General features: G+C 49.2%; 1 long non-coding RNA gene across 1 annotated transcript in view; it reads left to right on the forward strand.

The window, feature by feature from the left end:
• The first annotated feature begins 645 nt into the window (after positions 1–645).
• The window catches only part of LOC125934903 (uncharacterized), a 63,336-nt gene continuing 38,531 nt past the window's right edge, over positions 646–25,450 (forward strand). The window contains exon 1 of the long non-coding RNA XR_007461565.1: positions 646–8,193. This is a non-coding gene — a long non-coding RNA (uncharacterized LOC125934903). The remainder of the gene's footprint in view (positions 8,194–25,450) is intronic.

Raw genomic sequence — 25,450 nt, forward strand, 5'->3', positions numbered from 1 at the left:
TCGTTGTGGTAATTGTTTCACAATATACATATAAGTCAAATCATCAAGTTGTATACTTTAAATTCATGCAATTTACTTATCAGTTATACCTCAATAAAGTGAAAACAATGTTTAGTTCGTAGGCAGCACTGTCCAACAGAACTTACTTACAGATGCACATGTTCTGTATCTATGCTGTCCAACATGGTAGCCGCTAGCTACATATGGTCATTAAGACATTGAATTTGTGGCTTTGAAAGGTGAGCTAGAAGAGCTGAATTAGTTTATTTTTTTTTAACTTAATTTAATTTAATTTTATTTTTATTTTATTTTTAATGTATACTTAAATAGCCACATGTAGCTAGTGGCTACCATACTGGACAGCACAGGCAAATCTTAAACTTTTATGAGAATTTGACAGTCATAGACTCCATCTTAGAAAAATATCCACACACTCTATCATAGATGGGCCCCTCCAGTCCCATTTGTGTATCCCAGGCAAGCAGAGCCAACTGTCTGGGCCTCAGTTTCCTCATCTACTCTGCCCCTCTTTCTGCCTTTGCCTGGAAGTAGAATGACTGGGATGACCCCAGGAACGAGCAGACCACAGTTTTATACCAAGATTTCTGCCCCCAGGCTGGTGCACTCCCCACACATCTTTTTTTTTTTAATTTAATTTTTTATTTTTTAAAATTTACATCCAAATTAGTTAGCATATAGTGCAACAGTGATTTCAGGAGTAGATTCCTTAGTGCCCCTTGCCCATTTAGCCCATCCCCCCTCCCACAACCCCTCCAGTGACCCTCAGTTTGTTCTCCATATTTATGAGTCTCTTCTGTTTTGTCCCCCTCCCTGTTTTTATATTATTTTTGTTTCCCTTCCCTTAGGTTCATCTGTTTTGTCTCTTAAAGTCCTCATATGAGTGAAGTCATATGATTTTTGTCTTTCTCTGACTGACTAATTTCACTTAGCATAATACCCTCCAGTTCCATCCATGTAGTTGCAAAAGGCAAGATTTCATTCTTTTTGATTGCCGAGTCATACTCCATTGTGTATATATACCACATCTTCTTTATCCATTCATCCATCGATGGACATTTGGGCTCTTTCCATACTTTGGCTATTGTTGATAGTGCTGCTATAAACATGGGGGTGCATGTGTCCCTTCGAAACAGCACACCTGTATACCTTGGATAAATACCTAGTAGAGCAATTGCTGGGTTGTAGGGTAGTTCTATTTTTAGTTTTTTGAGGAACTTCCTTACTGTTTTCCAGAGTGGCTGCACCAGCTTGCATTCCCATCCCCACACATCTAAAGAAAGGCAAGGTGGTGGATGAAGGCTAGGGTACAGGGGTGACATGAGGGACATTCAGTCTTTTTTCTCAGTCTTGACCTGACTTCCTCCTGCCCTGCTTCCCAGAAAGCCACCCGAATGCCACTGGGCTGGTTCCTCTTGGGGCACAGAGCTCCAATGGAATGTGAGGCTGTACTCTGGAGATGGGATTGTGTCATGGGCCTGCAGTGTTTATAAATTGGAGGATTTGAAGTAGTCAGAGGGTGAAGACCTAGGCCAAGAGGGGGTGCCCCTTGGCCCCAGTCTAGCCCCTCTTGGCCTCCTTGCACTAGAAAAGGGAGTGATTATTGTGTGCTGTTCTGGACCTTCTACCTGAACTTCTACCTTTCACCTGTTTCTGCCTCCTCCTGGCCCCAGCACCAGCACTCACTCCTGATTTTTTACTGTTTTTCCAGATCAGCTGAGACACTGCCCCCATTCAGGAATATGGAGGTCTGAGGGGGCTCAGAGAAACTCACTCCCAGCCCTGCATGGATGCGTGTGTCCACTCAGTGCAGGGAGGGAATATTGTTCTCCCTTGTCCTGCTGGATCCAGCCACTCCTCCTCAGAAAACTCCCTACATAGATCCATTTACAGGGGACCACCTTCACTAGGACTTGACTTTCTACCCTCTGCCCTCCTATCCCTCCTTGCTGCTCTTGCCCACCCTCTCCTCCCTTATCTCTCAGATGTCCACCCCTTTGCCCCCATCTGGAAAAAAATAGTTGGTCAGTTCCTGCCCCCCATAGAGTCTCTATTTCTTTGGTTTCAGCAGCTGTGCTGGACTGGTCAGACTCAGGCTCTGGGACTGACCCTGGTGTGGGGCACATAGAGGGAGACAAATCTCCGAACCCTCTTGTCTTAGGCCCTCTAGAAGCAGAGCTTGTGGCCAGGATTCAAGTGAAAGCCCAGGGGGCTAAGGATGAGGAAGAGGGAAATATGTGCACAGAAGACACAAAGCAAGGTGGTGCAATGCCTTACTGTCTTGACTTGCTTCACATGGGCCACAGAAAGACACTGCAGTTTGCTTGGCCAGAGTGTGTGCACTCAGCATGCGGTGGGACTCCTCTAGAAGGCTGTAAGGAGGAAGCACACCTTGCAGTAGCCCATAGCTTCTACCCACAACCTATCCCCATGGGGCAAGGTTCACAGCAAGCTTCTGGGTTCTGTCAACCAACCCTTGGTGGCATTCAGAAACCACAATGAAGTGTGGCCTTTCGTCTAAGCCTGAAGGTGGGGGGCAATGTCAGAGAGAGTAGGGAGGTAGTCAAGTCATTCGAGAAGAAAGGTTTCCATCTCAATATGGTCCAGCCCTCGTGCCACTGAGATCCATTCACGCCCTTGCATTATATCTGATTTCCCTACTACAACTTGGGGCCTCCGGTTTTGTCCAAGAGAACAAAGCTGTCATTACTTTTTCTGCAGAAAGGGAGGTACAGTCCACTGTAAACAAAGCCCCTTCAAGGTAATGCTAGCTGTGATCCCAAGGAAGATAAAGACAGGAGGGTTAATGAAGCAAGCCTTAGTCCCCACTACTGTAGCTGGTCCTGATTCCATAACTGATCTTGTCTCCCTCCTTCTCTTATCCTCAGTTAACCCTCTGCAGATCTAAACTACTTGCCAGATGAGATTATATGGGCTTTCATCCTTGGGAGCACTGATCCCTTGGTTGCCTTCCCTTTGGGGATTGTCACTGTTGAAGTTGTCCATCGTCAATTACAACTGGGTGGGAGTTTCTAAGAGATGTCCAGTGAAACTCCTGGCAGGGTTCAGACACAGCCTTCCCTGCCCTTATTGCATCGATATGTATTCTATCTACTGCTCTTATTCCTCCTGGCAATCAGGATCAATGGCTTGACCAATCCAGCAATGAATGTCCTTTTTTTGCTGTTGGTCCCCTGGCATAAAGAGCAGTCACAGCTTCCAGTTTAGTATGAATGTTACTCTGTTCCCTGGTACAGTTGCCACTGCATGGGAACTAGGACCCTTAACAAGCAGAGCCTAAAGTTTTGGGAACAAGAAGCAAAAACTGTGCAGATCTGAGAGTGAGATGGGCCACTTGCACTTCCACATTGATTATGGGACCTGTAATTTCCAGGTATAGGGGACAAAGTGCTATCAAACAAATGCCATGTCCAGAAGTTCTGGGCCCAAACCCACACGTGTCATGTTTCTGCCAGCAACTTCTGAGCATTCCACAGGCTGCTCCACTGTTCTGCCAGGCCCACTGCTTCTGGGTGATGAGGTACAACTTAGTAAGACCAATGTATCTGTTGAATTTACCACCATCTCATTACCTCATAGCATATGCAAAAATTAATGCAAAATGGATCAAAATCTAAATGTAAGAGCTGATGATGTTTAAGTCTTAGGTGACCTCATTATTGTACCTTCCTTATAGAAGCACTGTGGACAAGGAAGACAAACTCAAACCCCAAGCACACACTGGTTCTAGTAAGGACAAATAACTGTCCCCTCCAGGGTAGAAGGAAGGGATTCAGTGCAAGCCATGTGCCACCAGGGACTAGGCTGGTCTGCTGAGGAAGAGAACCACACTAGGTGTTCAGCATGGGGCTTGTTGTAGGCAGGTTGAGCCCTCAGAGTGGTAGGACGAGCTCAGCCTTAGTGAGGGGAGCCCATGCTGTTGGACCCATACATGACCCCCATTCCTGGCACCATGACCATTCTAATCAAAAGCTATTGTGCAGACATTTGAGGTGGACAGGAAAAGATTCACTCACCTCATGAATCATTGTGTCTGCTTTGTTGACAGCCACCTGGCATTTCTATCTCCTTTCCTATCTCATTCCTATTCTCCTGCTCTGCAGGGTGTTTGAGACCCAGAAGTTTGCACGCTTGGTGCCCACTTCCAAAAGTCTGTCCATCTGTCTTTCCATAGCCCTCTTTCTCAGTGATCTTGGTTTTGTTCTTTCTAGGCTCCTGACCAATGAGCCAAGCGATTCACAACTTCCCATGAGTCAGGGAATATCCACATCTCAGACCACGTCTTCTTCTACATGAAGCTGATAACCAAATGTACTGCTCAGAGTTTTTTGCGCACTGGATAGTACTTCCCCTGACCACTGTCTTTTGGTGTCACCCCTCAGAGGGCCATAATATGACATCAGTCCACCTCAGACTCTCACCACCATATCACACTGACCATCTGTGGGTCCCTTCCTTGTCATTGGGTGATCACAGGAACTCTGAGAAGCCACACAAGCTTTATGACCCAATATCCCCCTCCACTCCTATCTGCCTGTGACTTCCTCTCTATTCCTGACTATTGGGAAGTGGTCCCTCACCCCTCTGGCCTCCAATTTCACTTCACACTCTTGTTGAACCAGGCCAGCAGGGAGATGGGGTGCTACTTCCTCCTGGGCCTTGGGGGTAGGGTGCTGCCTTCCCAATACCTTAGCATCCTCACAGCAGTAACAATATGATAACAACATCAACAATAGCTCCTGCGCATGAGATGCTCCTCGTGTGCCCCACAATGTGCTAATAGTCAGGGCCGAGACTAGAGCAAAAAGAACGAGGAGCTTAGGACACAAATTTTAAGAAGATCTCAGTGTCATACAAGTCCCAAATCCTTTAAATTTTGGGTTCCAGGCATTTGATTTTGTCTAGTCTTGACCCTACTAATAAACTCGTGGCATAGATTGTCTTCTTTCATTCTCATAAGTAAATACTGTTACCCCCCATTTTACAGATGAGGTAACTGACTAGGAGGTTCATTTGACAAAGTCACTCTGTTGGCAACTGGCACAGCCATGTTTTTCTGACTTTAAGGCCTAAGCTCTTAGCCTCTCAGCTGTATTAGCCCATCTTAGCCTGGCCTGAGCCCTGTGGGAAGCTCCCTGAGGGTGATCCTCCAGAAGAATCGAAATCCCACTCAGACGTGGGCCACAGGACCAGGTTGCACTGATGCAGGAAGGCTGCATCCGAGGATCTAGGGGAGAGTCCAACAGGATCAGTCAAGAGGATCTTTGGCTTCACGCAGGATAGAAGTCAAACGTGAGCCAGAGAAAGTGAAAACAGAGTTTGCTGAATAGCATGAGTGAGGAAAATAGCAGACAGAGTGTCTAGGAGTCTTGGAAAGGAGATAGGAATGAGTTTTGTCGTTGCTTGGGGCCATAGGGGGTTATACTGAAAAAAGATCTAGGGTATGTGTTTCTTCAGGAGTCCATGGTAGGGTCCAATCAAAGGCGGGTGTCAGGTGAACAATAGGTGTTATTTCATAAGTTACTGAAGAAGGTAGGGGTATTGATGCCAGCATCAGCTGAGGTTTGTTTGAAGGTAATGTCCTGGAACATGTTTGGGATCTGGCTCTTCTTAGATGTTATCAGGTGTTTGGGACCTAGGACAAAACTCAGAGAAAGATTAACTTTCTTGCTTCCCCCACCCCTTGAAGTGGGAACATAGCTTCTTCGGCTTATTCACAGGCAAAATATGAAACATGAGTAAATGGGGCCCAGAGGAAAAACAGCAGAGATGCAACCTTTCTGCCGCGGAGTGCCTTCAGCTTCCTTACTTCAGTACCACGCCTTTTCTCAGAGCTGGCAAAGCAGAAACACGTTTTGTGCAGGCAACCAGAGGAGGGGGCTGCGCCAGAATGGGCAGGAAGGGGGCGCTTTCCCGAGCATGTCCACTAGATGGCTCCCCAACACCGAGTCACTGAGCTCGGGTGACCGAGTGGGCGGCCCCCCAGTGGAGATTCGCAGAGCAAGGCCCTCCCCTCTCCTCTGGCCAGCCTTCCCAGGACCCGGGGTTGAGGGTCCCGACCCAGATATGAGCCTCGGCCGTCCTCCCGAGCTCTGCCCACCGACCCAGGTTTCAAACCCTCCTCTGCTCTCCCCACCCTCCGAATCCTCCAGGGGATGATGGACTCAGGGCGCGGAGGCTTCCCGGGGCACACGGGAGAGCATCTTCTCAATTTCCTCTACGAATTGAGTCGTGCCCAGCGCCTCCACAGCACTGCCTCTTGCCTCCGTTCCCTTCCTGAATTCCCCAGGCCCTCCCTGTCACTCCCACCCTCTCAGCTTCTGCCAGTCTTCTGAGGCAGGGACCATTAAGGCCGTTTCCACAGATTTGGTGATGCAAATACATGCAAATATATGCAAATCGCCATGTAAAGGAGGCTTGCCACTGTGGTTCTAAGTGGCTGTCACAGCTTCTCTGACACCTGTTCTGAAAGACAGCTGCCCTGCCCCCCTCCTGCTCAGGAATCTATCTGATATTTACCCCCCTTTCTCTTCCAAAACTCTGGCTTCTGGTCCCCTTTCCTTCAGGGACCCTGGCTGGACACTTGGAGTCTTCTCTCCAAACTCTCTAGAGAGGGCAGGGAGGGAACCACATCTTATTGTGCACAGACTTTGGCCTCTGAAAATTACACCATTTCCTGGCTGTGTGGCCTTGGAAAAACAGCTAAACTTCTCTGAGCCTCAGTTTCATCAGCAGCAGAATGGGAATAATGATAGTATTCACCTCATAAGGTTGTTGTAAAGATTCCACTCAATACTACACGTAAAGTGCTTAGCACAGTACCTTTGAAGAACATAGGAAGTGCATTGGCTATTAACAATGTGATTATCATTGACCTTGCTGGTCATCGTATTCTGAGGGCTTGGGCTTTAAGACAGGTATGCAGATGGGCAGAGTTCTGGCATGCGCACATGGGGACTCATCCTTGTGCATGCATGTGCATACACGCGTGCACAGCTGACAGCCTCACGCACTGGCAGGGCACATGCTCGGGTACACACACATTCAGAAACACACACAGGAGGAGGCTGTGGGAGGTGGAATCTGAGTCATCGAGACCAGAGCTGTGGGTGGTGCTTTTGTCCTGATTTCCGGGGCTCCACGCTCCATTTCGAACAAGGAAATGTATGGGGGATGGCACAGCCAAGCCTCCAACTGAAGCTAGTTGTGTGGGCCCTTTCTTGCATCAGCCCCCTCCCCAGCTGGTCCCAACCCAGCTCTGTGTCGTCTAGGCTTCTCTTTTCTCTGACCTTAATGCCACTAAGTCCCCACAGGTGGGGCTGGGCAGGCACACTGGGTCCTTGACGTCATAGCACAAGCCCTGGATGACATCATAGAGCAGGTGCTGCCTGCTCCCTGGAGCATGCCCTAGGAGCTTGGTAAGTGTAGTGGGGAAGGAGGTTTGGGGGAGGTAACATATGGTGGTAGTTAAGAGCCCGTAATTGGGAAGGAGACAGACCCAAGTTCAATTAAGTCCTGGTTCTGCGTGACCTTTGGTAGTTTCCTTAAGCTCTTTGGATCTCAATTTCTTCACCAGTAGAATGAGGTCAGTCATACCTAACTCAGAGGGTTTTTGTATCTTTTCAATGAGATAATGCACATAAACATGTACTTTATTCAGTGCTGCATGTACTGAATGTTCATATGTGGCTGTCATTGTGGATGATGCTTATTGAAGGTGAGAGCAGATTTTCTGGGCAGACCCACCCCTAGCAGTTTTATCTATTTCCTGTAGAGCTGCCCCTCCTCCCACACCACTCAGGCCAGGAGGGAAGGAGAGGGCAGTGCTGCCTGGTACATGGGGTCTCAGAGGGCCACGTCCTAGGTTTGACATGGGTGGAGATATCATGCATGTGTCTCGGGAGACAGGTTCAGCCAGCTTTTCTTCTCTCACTGGGAGATTCTGGTCAAGATGGGACAGAGTCTTGAAAGTTCTTTCTTTAGAAAGAAAGACACTACCATTTACTGTATACCTACGATGTGCCAGGTACCATGCTGGGTGCTATTCCACGTGATCTCTTTTTACCTTCCCAGCAGTCCTGTGAAGTAGCTCCTGGCATCCCCAGTGCACGAGACAAGGAGAAAATGAGCGACTTTCCCAAGGACACAGAGTGGGTAAGCAGAGGAACTGGGATGCAGACAGACTCCCATTCCATGCTCTCTGTCTCACCACATCAGTGGTTTTAACTGATTCAGGTGGACTCCCTGAACATGGCATTAGGGAGTATCAGTTCCCTGAATGTGCAGGGGGAAGGTTCTCTATTTCTTGGGTCAGTCTCTTGAGAGCCTTGTGGGCAATGGCAGAGATGGTGTGAACTAGTTAATATACTGGAAGTGTCCCCAGGTGTCATGCACTTGGCTCCCAGCCAGTGGTTATATGACATCAGGGAAGGGACATAGGTGTATGGGACACAGGTGCATGGAGGTAGGGGGTGGCGTAGGGGCAGCCTAGACACCTGCTGAAGGCTCAGTCCTATGCCAGTGGGTAGCTGGGTGGGGAGGGGGAAGCAGCAGATGGACAGGGTCGGGGTGGGGGCAGGGATGCTGAGTCGGCTCTGAAGCCCAAGGTGACTCGAGAATCTGCCAGGAAGAGACAAATGTGAAGGAGAAGAAAGGAAGGGAGGGGAGGGGAGCTGTAGTGGAGGAGAAACTGAGGCAGCCCAGAAGGAAAATAGGGTCAGGGCAGATGATAGAAAAGGGTTTGCAGGGTCTGGGGCAAGATGACACAAGTTCTTAACCGAACTCTAATGGCAAGAATTGTTCTTTAGTTTCCTCAGCTACAAACCAGGGTACAAATAGTGCGTGTACCCCAAGAACCTCTAGTTCTCCACCACTAGAACCTAAACTTCATTTTGGCCTAGCTGCCAAGGAACGAGCCACAGGGAACTTAGTTACTATTGGGCCCAGGAAGGGCCAACTTTGGAGGGCTCCAGGGGGTGGCTTCCCACCCCAGTCTAACCACATACTCATTTCTCCAAACAATGGTCACTTTTTCCTCTGGCCCCAGATTGATAGGCCTGCATAGTAGGCGCTCCAAGAACATTCACTGAAAAGATGAAATGAACAATTGGCTGTTACATTGGTCAACAATTGCACCTTAGCTGCTTTACTGTCAGCAAATAGTTCTGGAGCATCCACTTGTTCTTAGCAAAGAAGACCCAGTCCTCACCCTCAGGATCTAATAGATTAGTGAGTAAAGAGTCTAAGGTGGCAAAGAGTGTTAGCAGGGTGCCTTCAGAGGTGCTCCCAAACCAAGGCCAAGAGGAAAAGGTGGCCAACGTTTGGAGGAAAAAAATATGTGTGGTTAGGCTGGGTTGGGGAGCCAGCCCCTGGAGCCTTCTGAAACAGGCCCTTCCCAGCCCCAACGGTGATTAAGGTCCTTGTGGCTGGTTACTCGGCAGCCAGGCCGGAAGAAAAAGCCCGTAATTAACAAGCTGGCACTCACACAACCACATGTCGGCACGCCCAAGTGCTGGGATAGCTGTCTGTCAGTTGTAGCTGCTGGTGGAATTTTTTAGACAGCTGGGCTCAAGCCGGGAAATGAATATAAGTTACATTTCTATGCATCGTTGTTCGTGGTGGTAAAAAAAATTAATCAGTGACATAGCTGTGACACATACTCATTTAAGAGTCTACAGAGAAATGTTCATTTGTCAGAGGCAGCAAAGAAGAGATTATGTGTCAGCCGGGGAGGGGTGAAATATTTATACAATGGCTAATAAACACCGGTGTGTAAGGGGGTCAATTGATTGTGTCAGTGGCCACATGACAAATACACCATTGAGCAGCCATGGGTACTACCCCTGTGCCCGGGGGCTCCATTCTGATGACAAATATACAACGTGTTACTGTTAATGCTCCCCACCGACCACTGGCTCGGCCCTCTTTGCCGTCTGGGCAACCGCAGATTACTAGGAAGCAGAAATCCCATGGAAGCTGCCTACCCCCAGATTCATTAAGTTGAACTTGAAGTTGGTAAATTACTCCCCAAATACCAAAACAGCTGCAAAAAAACCATTTCTTTGTGTATGTGCTGTTTTTTAAAACTTCATGTTTCTGAATTTCAGAAGGCCCAGAAAATGACTGGTCTTTTTCCCTGTCTCTACCAAGACCATATACCAGCACTCCGATGCAGACCTCACTCTGCCCCATCCCCTCATGGGCACAGTGGTCTTTCTGGGCCTAGCCCCCCACCTGCCATTGCCTAAAGGGATAGCAGTCGGATCAAGACATTTGTCATTCCCAGGGAGGAAGCCCTTGACTCTCACTTCCCCGTATGGACTTGTGAGAATGGCCATCAAGTTTTTCAGAAGGGGACGGACATCCTATCAGCAATGAACACTACTAGTTTTTGAGCCCCAATCACATACCAGGCTCTGTGTCAAGCACTCTACATACATTATTTCACTGAGCCTTATACAACCCTTGAGGTAGGTCCAGCTGTATAGCAAGAAAACCAAAACTCAGTTTGTCTAAGGCTCCCAGTTACGTGATTGGAGGTGGGACTCCAAGCAGGTAGGACTCTGGAGCACAGCCTTCTCCATCCTGGCTTGCCTGTTCCACCATTGTTGGAGCTGTGTGTCTCATGGTTAACACCTGAAACTCTTTTCTTTTTTAAGTTTACTTATTTATTTTGGGAGAGAGAGCAAGCGAGCACGAGTGGGGAAGGGCCGAGGGAGAGGATCCCAAGCAGGTTCCATGCTGTCTGTGAAGAGCCCAACATGGGGCTGGATCCCATGAACCATGAGATCATGACCTGAGCTGAGATCAGTAGTTGGATGCTTAACTGACTGAGCCACCCAGGTGCCCCTAACACCTGAAAATCTTAATCCTCGTGTTGAAACAATTCAGATTCTAAGGGATTAATTTATAACCCAGAAGATTGTAAACTTGTGGAGGCAGAGGCTGTGTCCCAAGCTCTTTGCTCACTGCATTCACTCCAGAAAAACTTGGCTGATTCTCCTTTCTTAACTGGGGAGGGTAGAGCCACTCCCAATCCCTAAAATGCTCCAACCATCTTGGCTGAGAACTATGGGACTTGTTCCCACCCCTGTCCCCGTGACTGAGAGAGGCCCCCTCCTCTCTTGTGCACCTGCTCCCAGCCTAGAACCTGCTGCCAGATGCTGTACTGCCCCTATCGTTCCTGTGAGGGCATCCAGCATCCAACATCGTCATTTGATTTGGAATGCGATGACACCCTGAGAAAACAGTTGCAGATGAAATTTCACACATATCTGTGAATGTGGAGATTATAGATAAGCACACGTTGCAGCTTGTTTTTACTTTTTAAAATGAGATTCCTTCCTTACAAAGTGGTATTCCACTTTAGATTTCCCACTGTGGAACTGTTAATAATAATAATATTAATGATAGTGATCATAATACAAGTTGTGTTTATTGAGCATTTATTATATGCTAAGTGCTTTGTGTGTTCTTTTGTATAATCCTCAATCCCATTTTACAAATGAGAAAAACAGAGAAATTAAGTAATTTGCCCACAGACACACATAACTAGTAGGAGGTGGGATTTGAACCTAGGTATACCATCTGCAGGGCCTCTGGACTCTTATCCATTAAGGCCTGAGTTCTCTCGTATTGCACTGTAGTGACCCCACCCAGCCCAGCCCCTAGCCATGTTGAAGTACTCTAGCTCCACAGTTGGTCTTGTTTTCTTTGCACCTGGGCCTTTGCAAATGCTGTTCCCATTGTCTAAAATGCCCTCCCTTCTATTTGCTCTCAGCTGGGTACTCCTTGGGGACCACCGTGGAGAAGCTTTGGCTCTCACGTCTTACCCTATCCACAAACCATCCCCCTACCCTGGCCTCCAAAGTCTCCCCCAAGCGCAGCCAAGGGTGCCCTAGAAGCCTGCCCTCCCATATTCCCACAGCCTGCAGGGCTGGCTCCAAGGGTCTAGGACAAAAGGTGACTGGGAAAGATCTTGCACAAGAGTGGACCACATTCCCAGTGCCAGACCCATCCTCCACATGGCCTCCACAGCATCCTTAACATAGTTCTGACCGGATCACTGCCCTGCCACATGCCCCTCTCAACACTGTACGAGCCTCATTTTTCCTCTCTCCTCCAGCCAAACTGTCTCACCTACGGGGTCCCTGAACAGGTGCTACTCTCTCTTGCCCTCGGCTCTTTCTGCTTGAAGCATCCTTCCTTCTTTCTCTGCTGCCTGACAGCTACTCATCTTTCAAGATTCATTTTGGTTTCCCTTTCCTCCAGGAAGCCTTCCCAGACTTCTTGAGCCTGAGCTAGCTCCTGCAGAGCAGGAGATTGGGATACTGCCCACTGTGGTATTGCTAATGCCAGGCATGGAGGAAAGCTTCAATGAATGTTTGTCAAATGAATGTCTGAATAAATGAGTGATCTGGGAGTGCAGAGAACCATAGAGAAGAGAGACCCCTAAGAATCCCAGACTCCAGGGGAGGAGATTCTGGAAGTTAAGGGTCTGAGGAGCCTCAGTTAAGCCAGGGAGAGCTTAAGGATGGGCTTCAATTTAGATTGTTCAAACAGACCAGCATTGTGCTCATGGATGTTAAAAGCTTTGTGGCCCCAGGAAAGTTACTTAAATTCTCTGAGCTTCGGCTACATCATCTGTAACATGGGGGCTAACGATATTACCAATATCATAAGGTTGTGTTGGGAATTAAATGGGATAAACAATTCAAGTCGTATATATGTTCTTGACAGCTACTGTTGTTGCTGCTGCTGTTGAGAGACTGACAAGGCAGAGGAGCTGAGAGGAGTGGCTGTATAAGCTACTCCAGGGTCCTGGGCAAGGGGACAATTAAGAGGAACCTGTATCTGGGGCCTGGTTTTGGCCCCCACAGGCTGTGTGACCTCGGACAAGATTCTTCCCTCTCTGAGTCTTGGTTTTCTCCTCTACAAAATAAGGACATTAATTTCCCTTCCAGTAACTACCCAATAGGATTACTGTGGGAGATCATATGAGATAATATACGTGAAAAAGCTTTGAAATGTGTTCAGGGCTGTATAAATGCAAGGGATTATGCTTATCTACAGGCAGTTTGTAGGGACTTAATTATTAGTCAGCATTTGCAGGCACCGAAGCTTTGGCGCAGCCCTGTAAATGTTCCCTTGGTAGCCCCTTGGTAGAGAAAGGGCCCGATGGAGGAACTGAGGCTGGGTTGTCAGCATGTGTTCAGAGGCCCTTGGCAGTGGAGAGTAGGGTGGGAAGGTGGCACTGAATGGTACAGCACTGGTACCGTCCCCTTCCCCTGACAGGATCTGATCCCTGGTTCTAGGGCTTCTATCCACCCTTGCAGAGGTGGGAGTCTGCAGAGAGGGAGAGGAAACACCTTGGCTTCAGGTGTGAAGGGCTTCAGATGCTGCCAGGGGCGCCTCTTCTGGGTTTGCTCCTGGCAGCTCGACAGGCTGGAGGAGCTAGAGACAGGCAGCAGCTGGCAATGACTCGGCATTTGCTAGGCCTGACTGGCTGGTGAGGGAAAGGGGTGCCCGGCCTCCTGGTGTTTGCACACCCAGAGCTATGTTCTTTGGAGGGTGGAAAGGAGGTGGTCCCAGGTTTCCCAGATTGGCCTGCCCTCCAGAAGCTTAGAGCAAGCACAACTCTTCATCAGGGATAGGCAACCAAGCCTGAAAGGGCCCAGCCAGAGGAGTGCCCTAGCAGGGCGTGGCCTGGGAGTGGATGGCTGTGGAGGAAGGGAATAAAAGATGGGTTGGAAAGCAAAGACCTGGCCCTGAGATGTCAGAAGTCATTCCTCTGAAGACAGGGAGGAAGGTCAATGGGAGGTTCTAAAACAGGAGGCATGGAGTCCCGGTGACATCCATTCATTTATTTACTCATCCAAAATATATCTTGAGCACCTACCATGTAGCTGAAGATAGAGCAGTAAATAAGAGGGAGCTATCCCGACCTTGTGGAGTTTAGTCTTGCAAAAGAGACGGATATCAAGCATGCATATTCCCCAGGGGAAGTACAGGAGGCTTCAGAAGGGGAAACAAGAGGCTCCACCCAGCCTCCGCAGTGGAAAGGCCTTTCCTGAGAAATGAGGTTCGAGCTGAGGCCAGAAAGAGCCAGCCAGAATGGGGGTGGATTCAGTTCAATTCGACAAATATTTATGGCTCATCTACTTTTGATGAACCAACACACCAAGTCTCTGTCCTCAAGGAGTTAGATTTTTGAAGGGAAAAGTGTCCCAGGAGGAAGGAACTGCATGTGTGTAGGCAAAGGCACAAGGGGCCCAGGATACCACAGGAGCCACCAGGAGCTTGGGTGCAGAGGGCAGAAGAGATGAGAGGCAAGGTGGGAACAGAAGACTCACCGTGGGCCATATAGTGCATTTGGAGATTGTCCCAAGGCAGTGAATGAGATGCTTAGATTTGTGTGCTTGAAAAGCCACTCTCAAGTATCCAGTGGCACCAGGGGCAGGTGAAAAATCACATGTAGGAGCTTCTGTCCCACGTTCCCTGCTATCAGGCCAGGTGTGAAGGCAGGGCAGGGTGTATGTAGGCTGCATGTCTAAACTGCTGTCAGACTGTGTCTGTCACTGACCCAGTGTGGGAGGGACTGATTAAGTGCGTCTGCCTCACGCCTCCTCACACCTTTATTAGCGTTGGTGAGCTAGCCGTGATCAACAATAATCCTCACGTGGGCCTGGCGCCTCTGTCCATTTGAGTTTCACAAGAGATCTGCCCAGGAAGCAGAGCCAGTATTCCTACTCCCATTTTACAGATAATGATATCAATAACAATAGCTGACATTATTGAGTGTTTAACTGTGTGAAGAGCATGTGCATATACTACCTCATTCATTAGCCTCAGGAACCACCTCCATTTTACAGAAGCATTTACAGAGACTTGCCCAAGAGCACACAGCTTGTAAAGAGCAGAGCTGAGACCAGAACCCTGTCCTCCTGATTGCCTGTCCCCGCCCCAGGCCATCCTGGCCTCTACTGTCTCCTTTCATTTCTCCTCTTGTTACGGGGATCTTCCTGAGCAGGCAGTAACCTGGTAGTGCTGGAACAGCCCCGCCTCCTGAGCTCAAATGGTGAGCTTCGTCCCTTCATACCCCTATCCCTACACCCTGTCTGCCCCCACCCCCACCCCCTTGCAGGCCAGGGCTCCTGAAATCCTGAGTCTCTGTGCCTGAAATCCGGCAGGCCCCAGCCCACAGCAAGCACTGGTGCTCTCCTAAATCTTTCCAGAGCAGAGACCCCTCCTGCTTTCATCTCAGAGCCTCACTTGGTCAGAACAGACAGGAGAGGCAGGATCGATGTGCAGAGAACTCAGTAATAATCCCCGCGCAAGCAGTCAGGCTTCTGTATAAAGACAGATTAAAAACTCATTGGGTTGAGATAAGGAAATAATTCAGCCAGTTGGCCACAGTGGGAAAGCCTGAGGCTGCAGGTGCTGGTGGTGGTACATGTGAGGGGGTGGCCTTGGGAAGCTGCACCTCCCCCACCTTCGCTGCACCCTCAGAGCCACCTTTGCTGCCTGCCTTGAAGCCAAAGCTGACAAATCCCAGTCCCCCAGGGAGCAATGAGGGGGAGGCAGGCTGGGGGAAGCCGAGAGCACAGTTGCTGCCTAGCTCCACACCCTGGTTTATTTCCTCCACAGCAGTGAAATTATTTTTCTCATTTATTTGTTTACTTGTGTGCTGTCTGTCTCCTCACCCAGACTATAAGCCCCACGAGGCCAGGGATCTGTTGGTCTTGCGTACTGCAGTGTCACCAGCACATAGTAGGGACTTCTTAATAACTGTTGAGTAAATGAACGCATGGGTTGGAATCCTGGCTCTTACCACGCACTTCTAGGTCTGTGATCTCGCTGGGCCTCCGTCCCCTTGGCTGAAAAATGGGCCCAGTAGTATCCCCCAAAGATCTCAACCCAGCGCCTGGCTCCTATGAGGGTCTAGATGAGGATTGTTAAACTGATTAGAAAATTGAAAATGTGTCTGACACGTGAGGCGCCATCAGGGGGAGCCCTTGTGCAAGGCGCTCGGCTAGCTGCGCCCTCCGCTGGCTCCGGGGTGAGTGCAACCAAGGCCGCCCCCTAGTCTTCCGCCCCCACCTTTGGGGGGGTTACCTCCTCCCCACTCGGGCCCATTCACACGCCCACCCCAACTCCGGCGCGCGTGCCTGCTCCGGGGACGGTCTCTGCAGCCCTGTGTCCCCTCCCCCTCTCCCGTCCCAGACTCCTTCCGCCCACGCGGCCCCATATGCTGGAAGGGCCTCCCACTCCCCATCTGTCGAGCCACTTCCTCGCCGCCGTCCCCTCCTCCGGGAAGCTGGTCGTGATTGAGGGGTGGAGGAGGGCCGACGTCTCACGGAACAATCTCCTTCCACGCCCCACTCCCCCAACCACCGGGCTTTGCAAAAATGCCCTCTGCCTTGTGGGCACGAACGCCAGGGCCAACCTCTGATCCTGGAGTTGGGATGTGCCAACTGATGCAAGTGAGAACCCTGTGTGTGCTGAATTCAGTCCTGTGGGCAAACGTGCCGAGGCGGAGAGTGGGAGGGCCTGGAAGGACACCCTAGTGTTAGGCGGGCTGACTGGTGGCCTGCTCCTCTGGCCCTGCAGCACGCAGGTGCCAGATCCCAGGGTCAAGCTCCCAGGCAGTCAACTCAGTGACTGGGGCAGGCACTTGGGAACGAGGGACAGAGCCACAGTCACTAGGAGTGGACACACGGCCGAAGGAGCACGGTGTGGAGGAACACGGCTTCCTTTTCTCGCCTGAAGGACCGGTTTCTTTTCGCAGATTGATTATTGCTGTGTGTGTGTGTGTGTGTGTGTGTGTGTGTGTGTGTGTGTGTGTGCGCGCGTGCGTGTGCGCGCGCACGCGCGCACTTTCGGGTGTTCTTAGTTGGCTTTTTTTTTTAATGTACCTTGCTTGTCTAATGAATGTTTGATTGCACCTACATCCGGAGGCTGTTTTAATGAAAGGTGAAGGCTCCAAGAGGGAAATAAATAAAGGATCATTTCCCCATCCTCTGACCCCCCTCCTCGCCCAACAACAGCTCTGCATCCACAGCTGTCTTCTGGAGCCTATGCCCCCGTGAAAGTATTCTGTTCCTGTTTGAATGTTCCTATGTAAATGCTGCTGCTCTCCCGAGGAAATCACACCCTTCAAACGGTCACTCCCAGGGCTTTTATTAAGGGTGTGAGGGGGGAGATGAATGAGGGGACAGAAGCTCTCAGGGAGAGGAGGAAGCCTTCCTAGCTGGCCTGAAAGCTTAACTGCAGATTTGCTCACCCACTGGTTGAGCTCATGCCCACTGTGTGCCTGGCCTTTTGCTGAGAGCTATGGATCCAGAGAAAGCAGGCACAGGTTAGTACCAGTGTCATCAGTTCAATTCATCAACTGTTTGTTTAGCATCCCAGGACCACATTTTGACCCTGAGGAATTAAGTTCGGAGAGCTACAGTTTCCTCATCTGTAGAATGCAGCTGGGTGGCTCAGTCGGTTAAGCATCCGACTTTGGTTCTGATCATGATCTCATGTTTTGTGGATTCGGGTCCTGTGTTGGGCTCTGTGCTGACAGCTCAGAGCCTGGAGCCTGCTTCAGATTTTGTGTCTCCCTCTCTCTCTGCCCCTCCCCTACTCATGTTCTGTCTCTCTCTCTCTCTCTCTCTCAAAAATAAACATTAAAAAATATTAAAATGAAGATGAAAATGAGATCGCAGGTGTAAAGTTCTTAGTACTGTGCCTGGCACAAAGTAAGCACTTAATAAATGCTATTCTTATTATTTTATTATTATTATCTACTATGTAAGTAGCAGTGTAAGGACTGTGAGAGGGCAAAGTATTGGGGCACAGACCTAGCTGAACTCTGTCCCATCCACCCCTCGGCAGATAACTGCTGAATGCCTAGGTACCAAGCACTGTTTTCTGCCTTGTGAACACAGTGGTGAGACAGGCAGACCTGGCCTCTGGCCTGCACAGAGAGCTTGTGGGTAGCAGAGAAGATCAGATCCCTACACAGGCTCTTTGATGGCAGGGTGGGCAGAGCTCTAACACAGCAAGCACAGGCAGCTGTGGGAGCTCAGAGCAGGGGTACTTTACCCTAACTGTCTTCCCTGCAGAAGGCAGTTTAGCTAGACGGAGGTGTGGAGGGTGGGGTGAGGATGTGTGACAGATGGGTCAGAGAATGTCCTAGGCATGTGGAACTGCCTGCTGGAAGGCACAGAGGTTAAGAGAATGAGCTCATGTTTGGTTATAGAAATGAAATATCAGTTTCTCATGATGGTGAACAGACAGCTTTGGAATAAGATGCCTAGATTCAAATCTTTGGTCTGCTGTTTCCTAGCTGCATGACCTTGGTCACGTTATTTAACCTCTCTGTGCCTCAGTTTCCTATTCTGTAAAATGGGTATATTCCTAATAAGGAGTTAATAATAGTGCCCATTTCATTGGATTGTTGTGCACAGTAAATGAAATGATACCCATAAAGGGCTTAGCCCAGGTCTGGCATAAGGTAAACATTCAATAACTGTTAAACAGTAATATTATTCACTCTGCTGAAGATGAGACCACAGCATTGGGAGGTGAGTGGGAGGTTCAGATCATGAAGAACCTTATAATCCATGTTAAGGTGTTTGAACAAGCCTAAAAACAATGGGGAATTAGTGGAGCAACAAGATCAAATCTGTAGTCATCCTTGGCATCATTCTGGACTCCTCTCTCTCTCTCTCTCTCTGTCTCTCTTTTTTTCTGGCCTTCTCTCTTTCGCTCTCCACATCCAATTCATTAGCAGATATTGTCATCTCTCCCTTCATAAATCATCCAGCGTCTGGCCACTTCTTACCACTTCCACAGCCACCACCCTGGTCCAAGCCATCATTGTCTCTCCCCACATTGTTCCAGTGGCCTCCTAACTGGTCTCCCTAATTCCCCCCTTGTCCCCCTACAATCAGTTCTCCATGAAGGAGCTAGAGGGATCTCGTTAAAATGTAGATCAAATTGTGTCACTTCTCTGCTCAAACCCTCCAATGGCTTCACATCATTCTCAGAGTCAAAGCCAAAGTTTTTTAAATGGCCTACAAACCCTGCAAGGTGTGGCCTCTTGCCAAATCTCTCCCTCTTCTCCTACTCCTCTAGCCTTGCTGGTCTCTTTGCACTTTCTCAAAACATGAACTTGCCAAGCACAGTCCCAGCTGAGGATTTCGTGCTTGCTGTTCCATCTGCCTGGAAGAGCCCCAGGTGTCAGTGAGGTCACTCCTTTCTTCCTTCAGATGTCTGCTCAGTGAGGGCTTCCCCCCCCCCCCCCCCCGCCGCCAACACCTCATCTTTTGAGTAAAAGGCCTCTCTCCTGCCTGAGCACTCCATATTTCCCTCCTCTGCTTTTTTCTGTCCATGACAGTTACCACTCTCTAGATACTATATATTGACTTGGATTATTTCTTATTGGCCTCCACCTCCCCGCTGGAATATAAGGTCCATGAAGGCAAGGGCTTTGTCTTATTTCTTGCTTTGCCCAGCATACAGAACTGTGGCATGGCACATCGTAAGCTCTTGATAACTATTTGTTGAATGAAGAAGAAATAAATGAGTATGCATCAGAGAAAGACCACTGTGGTGTGGTGTTCACAATGGATGGGGTGGGGTGGGGCAACAGTGGTGGCAGTATGGGGGAACTTGGTAATTTCCCCAGGGAAGGCTGATGGACAGTTCGCATGGGCCACAGTGGCTGAGCTGGAAAGCAGGGTGTGGTCTGGAGAGAGGCTTAGGTGTCTGTAGAGTTTGGGAACTGTCCAGCTGTGAGAGAAAGGATGAGGTGAAAGCCAGTGATGTTGGCCCATTTTTGGTCTGGCATCTTGATGAACAGTGGTTCTTGTGACACAGTTGGGGAAGGGGAAGCAGCTTGGGTTGAGAGGTTTTTGATATAAGCCTATCTGAACCTCAGTTGCCTTATTTGTAGAATGAGAAGGATTCTACATCCCCACTTTCTGCTTTCTGGGGTGGTTATGGAGACAGAGATAAAAGAAATGGAAGCCCTATGTATGAGTGTCTAGTGGGTTCCCATATATGAAGGAGCATTAGTATTGGTATTCGTAGTAGTAGTAGGAGTAGTATAGTAGTAGTACTGTTAGTATTATTATTAAAATCCATCATTTGGGGAGATCTGACAGGCCAGTGAGATGAGAACCTGCGGCAGAACCTAATCAAATGCCAGCCTAGGTCGAAGCAAATGCCAGAAAGCACAGTTCAGTCGATATATGCAGTGGGTGGTCAGGGAGGGGAGAGAATATTGTGGGCTGAGCTGTTGGAGGCTGTTCAGAGCGGGGCCTGGCTGGATCCTGGATTGAGGAAAAGGGGGGCAAGAGTAAATATTGGGGTTTGGTGAGAGGCCTGTAGGCAGAAATGCCGTAGGGTAGCTTGGAGATCTGGTGGTATGCAGGGACCCCTGGACATAAGATGAATGATTTGACCACCAGTGGACCTCCTCCTCCCCGCCTCCACCTGCTAGATGAGAGAATCATGGTGATCCTCAGGCAAGGGACAGAGAGCACAAATCCTGGGTGACCGAGCAAAAACCCCACCCCCCACTCCCCAGCCCCTGGGCCCAATGAGGGTATCAGGAACCTGTCCCAGACAAGAGAAAGAGTAGATAGGCAAACAGGGGAGGGAAATGTTGGGGCAGCTGAGCCTCCTGCCCAGAGTCAAAGAAGGTTGAGGAATAGGGAGCTGGAGATTTCCTTGGGCAGCCATTGGCAGGATGACAGTGTTGATCTGGTTTTTGGTTTCTGTTCAGAGGTGTGGGGCCTGGTCCCCAGCCTTGCAGAGGGCCTGGCTGACTGGTGGACCCAGGCAGCTACTTCTGCCCTCACCAAGTAGAGGAGCAAGCTGCTCATCCCACTCTGCTGCACCCTCCATAGTGCTAGAGAGAGTCAGAGCTATGTCAAGATGAGACACTTAGGGTCCTCCAAAGTGATGGGCCCAACTATAGGATGACTGGTTCTCAAACTGGTTTATGAGTTGTGGTTACATGTTTCCACTTCTAGGAATGTTTCCCCCCACCTCATACCTAGCCAGCTTGTGAGCCTTCATCCACTTTTTAGTTCAGGTCTCAGGCCCTCTCTGACCACCATGTTTCAGGTAGTTCTCCCACTCCCTCCCTGTCACCTCATCTGTTTCCCTAGAAAGCATGTCTCACCATCTGAAATCATATCTTCTACTGTCTTATTAATAATTCCTTGTATGCTTACTTGAACTGGATTATAAACTCCATGAGGCTGTGACCCTGGCCTGTCTTGTTCATCTCTCTTTCTCCAATACCTAGAATGGTGCCTGGCACATATTAGATACTTAATAAATTATTTGTAAAATGAAGGAATTAGGTGCATGAAGGAATTCATTCCCCTACCACTCACACCCAAAAATGACAAGGAGAAAATCATATATATGTGAGCACATAGGTATGGCCATGGAGTACCTCTAAAGAGGTTGGGCACAACCCCAAGCTGCAAGGCCCATGAGCTCAAGACAGTGTGTGTATGTGTGTGTTTTGGTAAGAAGAGAGAAAGCCACCACTTGCAAGCTGAGGCTCCTGCTGTATCAAATGCAGGGATTCCCAGAGCCCTGGTCAAAAGCCAGCTTCTTTTGGGCAGTAGGAGAGAGGAAGTGAGGAGGGATTCTGAAGGTGCCCCTGAAAGTATGTGGCTCTTGCAAGACCTCATACTGCCAGCCGGGGGCGCCCAACCAAGTATGACCACATCATCCCCACAACTTCCAGACCAACTGAACACCACCTCCCCCCATACTACCCCTCCCACCAGAGAAAGTGTCAATGTGAAGAGGGAGAATTTGCGCTCTCAAGTGTGACCTGGGGTTGGTGATGAATACCAGAGATGGTAGGATCAACTAGAATAACATGTCACACGGTGGGCTGCGTTCAGGAATGCTGGATTGGGTAACTGGCAAATTGAAAGGCTGCTTCATACTATAATGGTTAAAGAAAAAGGGAATTATCTCATGCCTTTCTTTTCGTCTATCAAGGTGTCAGCGTATGCTAATTACCTGGCAGAGGCTTCAACGGGAAGAGGAAGAACAACTATTATATTTCTGAGGAAAGATTTATCTTGTGTTATTGGCGCCAGTCGGAGAAGGAGGTGGGGGCATTAGGGGGTCAGAGAGGCAAAGTGAGAACTGTTCCTTGACTCCAATGGAATTGAAATGCCTTTGAACTGAGACTTCTCTCCTAAGATGAGAAATAATAAGCCTTGTTGGGAGAAGCTTTGCCCTAAGCCTATCAGGGGAGGGGACAGGATGGGCAGAGAGCTCCAGTGTCCTAGGAGATTGTGGGAGGGTCAGGCCTGGTGCAGCTGACTGTGGAAGGCATGTGAGATTCCTCCATTCATTCATTGATTGATTATTCATTGACTGATTACATTAACAGGGAGTATAAGATGGGGGAGGAGGTTAAGAAACACAAGCTTGGAGTTAGGCAATGCTGGGTTTTAAATCTTGGCTCCACTACTTAGCTGTGGTCCCTGGCACATCTTTCAGAGCCTCTGTTTCCTCATCTGTGAGGAAAATAATACCCCCTTTATCTGGTTCCTATCACAACTAAAGGCGGTCATGAAGGGAAGTGCTGAGTGCAGTTCAGTAGTAGCAGCCGTGGATATGATTATTCAACAAATATTTTCTGTGTACCTACTGTGGTTCAAGGCTCTGGGAAAACAAGGGTGAGTAAGACAGTGCTCTGCCCTCAAGGAGCTTATCACAATATGGAGGATCTGTGTCTCCTTTGGTTCCTGCTCTCTCAGAGGTCCCAGAAAGTGGGGAAAGGTGGGGAGAGGGGACAGGGAAAGGTCCTCAAGCCTTAAATAAGGCTATGATAGCACCCATAATAATAATAATAATAATAATAATAATACCAACAGTTAACTCAAATTGAATGCTTGACATATATGAACTCAAAGGGAAATCTGGTAGGTGGAGGCCACAGGATGAGTCCAAGATCTGAAAAAAAGGGGACAGGCTGCCTGCAGGAGTTGCTGGTCAGAATGTGAGTGCTCGAGATCAACCCTGGGGCCTAATACCTCTGGGGGCTCTGGGGCCAGGTAAACTGACCTCTCATCTGTTAACCGCCTGCCTGTGTTGAATCCCAGCCATCCCCAAGCCCCTCCCTTCAGAATCCGTGGGCCTGGAGCAAGTGATCTGGAGAGAGGTAGCCTGCTGTGGTGGGACGTGTGCTGGCTGTGGCCGCTGAGGGATCTGTGTTGCAGTGTTACTTCTGACACTTCTCACTTGGGTAGACTTGGGCCAGTTCCTTAGCCTTGCTGTTAAATAAATTTCAAAAGGCCTAACTGTGGGGTGGTTGGGCAGATTAAGAAGGCATTCAAAGCACCTGGCACACAGTAGGTATTCCCAAATGGTGGAGACGATTTCTAAAATTGGCCCTCCTTGCAGGCTGTGTCTGGATCAGTGCCAGCCTTAACCCGTGTGACCCGGAGAGGCGTTTAGTGCTCTGGAAATGGCAGAGAAAGGAATGGGGGTACCACCAGGTGGGTTGTGTGAAAGGCAGAGACTTTGAGCAGGTAATGGCTGTCAGGGACCAGCAAATCACAGGTGTCTCAGAAACAACAGGAGTTACACTCAGACACCAAAGAACAAACACGCAGCACAAGACATTTTGCCAAAGCAAAGCTGTTTTGATCGTTCCCGGATGTGACATGTATCGCATGAGGAAAGAGAGCCTCTTGCACTGAGGCTGCCTAATTGACAGCCCACAGCTCCACGCAGAGTAGCACAGGGCAGGGTAGGGGATAGAGGCAGAATAGCCCACCCTCACACTGCCTTGTCCCTCCTTCCCCAGGCCAGCCTTCATCAGCCTGGCCACCCTCAGCTGCTCTGTCGGTGAAGGGAGGGAGGCTCATTATTCCCAAAGCCCCCAGATCTAGCCCCGGCCTTTCACCTCTCTAGCCCCATCCTACATCACTCCTGGAAACCAGGCTATGTGTCAGTTTAAGTGAACTTCGAAACTTCGCCACATGCACCAGGCTCTCCCTCACCTCCAGGCCTTTGCATAAGCTGTTGTCTCTGCCTTGGATTCTTCTGCTCCTCAACCCTCCCACCCACCTGGCTAGTGTTGGCAAATGCCTACTTAATATCAAAAGTAATAGCAGTTTAAATTTATTGAACACCTACTCTGTGCTAAGTGCTTCCCAAATGTTACCTTGTTTAATCCTCACAACAACGACAAGGAAAAATAATCATAGTTGCCAGGGAGTAGATGGCCACCATTTGCCAGGTACTGGTCCCAGTGCTTTATATATATTAACTCACTTAATCCTTACAACCCCCAAGGGTAAGTTACTATTATAATCTTTATTTTACACATGAGGAAACTGAGACACAGAGTGGTGCAGTGACTTGCCCGGGCTCACCAGCTGGAAGTAGCAGAGGCAAGTTCCAGCTCAGGAGTTAATCGCCACTATACCATCTGCCTCCTGTGTATCTTCTAAGGATGCAGTCCAGGCGCCACCTCCTCCTGGAATCCTCCTCTTCCCTTGGTTGGGTCAGGAGCTTCCTGTGGGCTTCCGTGGCTCTCTGTGCTTTACAACATCTTTCTGTCCACTCCCTATGAGCACCTACCATGCTATGAGGTAGCAAGTTTGCTTGCCTGTCCCCTGATGGTCTGGCAACTTCTGATAATAGGGAGTATCTGCCTGGTTCACTGCTGTGGCCTCCAAGCCTAGTACAATGGGCTCCAGATATATTTGTTGAATGCCTGCCTGAATCCTGTTGGGGCACATTCCTGTTCTGGCTCCCCCTTTTCAATCCCAAGGACTGTAAAACCCTACTGTATGCATTAACTGGAGTACAAAAACATTCAATTACATAAAATCTGGGTTCTCATTTTTGTAGGGTTAGCAAGAAACAATATTTTTCCATCCATATGAATTGGCACAAAAAGTAAAGAATGTAAGACTTCTGTACACAGCTGACTCCAGGCTGCACTGAGGACATTCCAGATGATCACAGGGCAGTCACTTCCTGATACCCCCGTTCACTTCTGAGAAGTATGGTTGGGTATAGAACAGGAGCCCCACAGCACTCTTTAGACCTGAATTTGCATTTCTCCAGGGGAGGCTTAGGGAAGGAGCTGGGGCATCAGAGGGGCCCTGGAGAAGGTGAGGGGCTCTGGTTTCATTCCACCCAAACCTTTCTGAGTGTATTTTCCCACTTCCAGGGTGGCTAGTTGTTGGCCATCCACCTTTGGTGATGGTGCACAGGTAATAAGTTCAGGTGCAGAGGAATGGAAGAGACGGACAGCTCATAGAAGAGTGAGATTCATCAGGGGGGCAAGTCCAGGTAGACTCCTTGGAGGAGGTAGCATTTCATCTGGCCTCTGCCCCCTGCTGGCCTTTCCCCTGTGATT

This window comes from Panthera uncia (assembly GCF_023721935.1).
Source record: "Panthera uncia isolate 11264 chromosome A1 unlocalized genomic scaffold, Puncia_PCG_1.0 HiC_scaffold_17, whole genome shotgun sequence".
Lineage (NCBI taxonomy): Eukaryota > Metazoa > Chordata > Mammalia > Carnivora > Felidae > Panthera > Panthera uncia.